This window comes from Sinocyclocheilus grahami, unplaced genomic scaffold, assembly GCF_001515645.1.
Source record: "Sinocyclocheilus grahami isolate Dianchi unplaced genomic scaffold, SAMN03320097.WGS_v1.1 scaffold134.1, whole genome shotgun sequence".
Taxonomy (NCBI): domain Eukaryota; kingdom Metazoa; phylum Chordata; class Actinopteri; order Cypriniformes; family Cyprinidae; genus Sinocyclocheilus; species Sinocyclocheilus grahami.
The window spans coordinates 3,364,068-3,367,564 of NW_015505313.1; the positions used below are offsets into that span (position 1 = coordinate 3,364,068).

The 3,497-nt window shown below is 33.8% G+C and overlaps 1 pseudogene; it reads right to left on the minus strand.

Annotated features, from left to right (window-relative positions):
* Positions 1 to 1,723: 1,723 nt before the first annotated feature.
* LOC107590945 (glutathione S-transferase kappa 1-like) lies at positions 1,724 to 2,939 on the minus strand (annotated as a pseudogene).
* Between the last annotated feature and the right edge of the window lie 558 nt (positions 2,940 to 3,497).

Consider the following 3,497-nt stretch of genomic DNA (forward strand, 5'->3'; position numbering starts at 1 on the left):
GTGGAAACAAAATGGACCCCTGTGGGTCATGTGACCACTTTTTTTTGCATTTTAATTGATTAGTATGAATTCTCCTTCCGAGATAGCATTTATCAATGAAATGGGTCTCTCATTTTTTTAGGAAAAAAAAACTAAAATAGGATATGCTGCCTGGAGGCAACACGATACCATAGAGAGTTAAAAAACTGTCCGATTATAATTAACATGACAATGATCACATTCATATAAAATACAGTACAACACTTTGATGAAAAGGGGAAAAAACGGTATGAGATCATCATATAAATAACTTAAAAGCTTCACATAGAGGTGTTTTGCTTTAATATTGTTTCAAATCAAGAAGTAGCTCAATATAATTTTTCCTTACTACTTTAATAACAAAAAAAGTTGTTTTCTATTAGCCTATTTTGTCTTTTCATATATTGTCCCATAATTAGACAGAAAATGATAATAAACGTGCCACTTTTGGTTGTAATCTACCAAAAGAAAAATACATATTTTTAAGAAAGATGAACTTTCATACCTAAAGATTTACAGAGTATGTCTTTCAATCTGTCCTGCTATAAATGCAGTTAAAAATATGTGAACATTTTCTTTCTTCAACCCACAGAAATAGTATAAGTGCTTTTACAGCAGACTATTTTGATAAAAGAATCTGGTGCAAATCCTGGGTAGGCTTGTCCCAAACCTGCCCCCTTGGCTGAAATCAGAATGACATATGCTGCTTGTACTATTTCTGTCATATATTTATACGAGTAGTTTGCAATAGTGTGGTCTCAAATTCAGACAAATAATTACATGCTAAGAAAAGTGGAGCTTTAGACCCATACTTACGCCGATTCAAAGGAATATTGCATAAATGTGTATAAATACATATTGCAAAGATAGAAAAGTAGTAAAGAATTGTTGAAATATGTCAGAGAAAATGGCCGTTTTTAACTGTTATTTGCAGTTAAATGTAGAAACATATGAAAAAAGAAATATATGAAACTGCAATTTATTACACGTATACTGGAATGTGATTTCTTTAGGTGCTTGATATGAAATGGAAGGTAATTGTAAATGTCCTTGAATCTGGATTTCATAAGAGTGAGAATCCTAGCTGACATGCTGTGACTTTACCAGCTGCGCTTGGTTACATCATGGTTACAGTATTCTCAGTTAAAACAGTAGAATAATGTAATTTACATGCATATGTGGAACTTACCCTTGGTGTCCTCCTCTACTCCTCTTTCAGGATCTATTTCTTTTTCTGATTCTGTTTAATTGCGATAGTCAGATCAGTTTATGCTGTATTTCTGCCACCTACTAGACTGGAGTGTGAAGTGACAATGTTGGATACTATGAGATATTATCCAATCACACAATATTAATCTTTAGTGTAACACTGAAGACTAATAATCACTGCTGAAAATTCAGTTTTGCCATCACAGTAATAAATTGCTTTTTTTAAAATGCATTAAAATAGAAAATTATTTATTTTAAATTGCAATAATATTCCACATTACAGTTTTTACAGTATTTTTAATTAAATTAATGCAGCCTTGGTGAGCACAAAAAACTTTTGAACAGTAGAGTATATAGACATGAATTTTACATACAAACATAAAGTCTCCATGGCTTTTTTATTCCTCTCTTTTGTATTCAGTATGTTTATATTGTAAGAGCAATGTGAATTTACACAATCTTTTAAATTTTATTTAGAAGTATAGAGGAGCAGTGATCACATTTTGGCTGTGGGTTTGGCAGGCTGAGGCCACACCCACTTCTCCCCTGTAACACAAAAGAAAGGCAACAATTGGACAATGAATAGTAAAATTAAATATATTTTTAATTTTAATATCCCAAGGTTAATTAGGAATTTATGGTTTAAAACATGATCAAGTCCAATAAACCATCAAGAAAACTGGGTGTGGTAAATATAACCATTAGACTATAGTAAAAATCCATAGTTACCGATGCAATGAGCCATGAGCTCAAATCTGTCAGAACCAAAGAAGACCTCAGCCTTCCCATTCACATAACACACAGTGCAAGGAAAACCAAAGCGCTGCAAAAATCACTGGGGGGGAATCACTGTAAGGAATATATATTACATTTCTACCACAATTACATTCTGGTAACAAAGACAAAGAGTGCAAAGACACAAGCAAAAGGCACTGACTTTATGCTCTAGTGCTTCTTCTGTGACACTCTTCAGTTTGTATTTGATTGGCTGAGATCTGGAGAGTCAGAATTTCCTCCACCTCATGGCTGAGAGACCTGCCTTTAATCCTGCCTGTGCAAAACAAAACTCTCTTAAGTTTGTTTTAATACAGTGGTGAAGTACAACAGAGGTTATCATGAAATTTTTCATGTATATATGGCATAATATAGAACATGTAAATTAATTCTAACTAGTAATTTTACAATGTAGGTTCTGTATCTGACACCTCTTCATTTAAAAACAGCTCATCTTGGGTGTAGGACACCTCAGTGAGTGAGGCAGGCTGGGTAATATCCTGATCAGTCCTCCAGATTATTTTCCAGAGCTCTCTAGATACCCTCTCCACCAGCACATCTCCCTGTTTTCCCATCTCTGCTACAGCTGTCACAAAACGCATTGCATTCAATGTGCCTACATGGAAAGATGGAAGATGAACGAGAATAAAAGTGATTGTGACAGAAAGTGATTTAAAAAATATTTTCCATTAAAAAATTGCTCTTAAAAACAGTCCAACATTCTTTTTGTATATGACATAAAAATCCATAAGTACGGCTTGCATTGTGCATCTGATCATGAGTGCCATAATAAACAACAGTTTGAATACCTTTCTCAAACATTGCCTCAAAAACATTTGAACCACCTCTGTTTACCTGGGGTTTCATCAATCTGCCGGCGAAGTCTTCTGTGGTCATGTAATTAAACTTATTTGGGACCATTCCAGGGGGCCGGTTTCCTAAAAATAGAAGAAACTTGATAATATATGAATTTATCTATAGAAGCACGCTTTTATAATGCTTTAATTAATTACACGATTATTGCTCCCATGATAGCCATATCAGTTACTTTTGACCTGTTTCAGTAATTAATGCAACATAAACACCACATTAGTTTCGGTATTTTAACTAGGTTGTCTGAAATTGTCAAGGATAATACTTTTTTTGTTTAAAATGTGAGATATTATTAAATGACCATGGAGATGGATGTTTTTTTTAAATGAAATTGTGTCCCGAAGTTTGTCCAGATTTTCTTTTTACTCAAATTGTGTTACTACAACATTCAGTGAGAAAGAAAATGCATAATACATTCTGAGACTGATGTCTGTGAGTCTGTGTGTGTGTGTATGTATATATATATATATATATATATATAGACTATTAGGGGTGTAACGGTACACGCATTCGGTACGGGTCTTTCGGTTCGGTACGCATGTGTACCGCACGAATACAGTTGTTGTTGTTTTTTTCCATTCTTCTCAGGAAATTCAAATAATAAATGGCGTTTTGACCGTCTT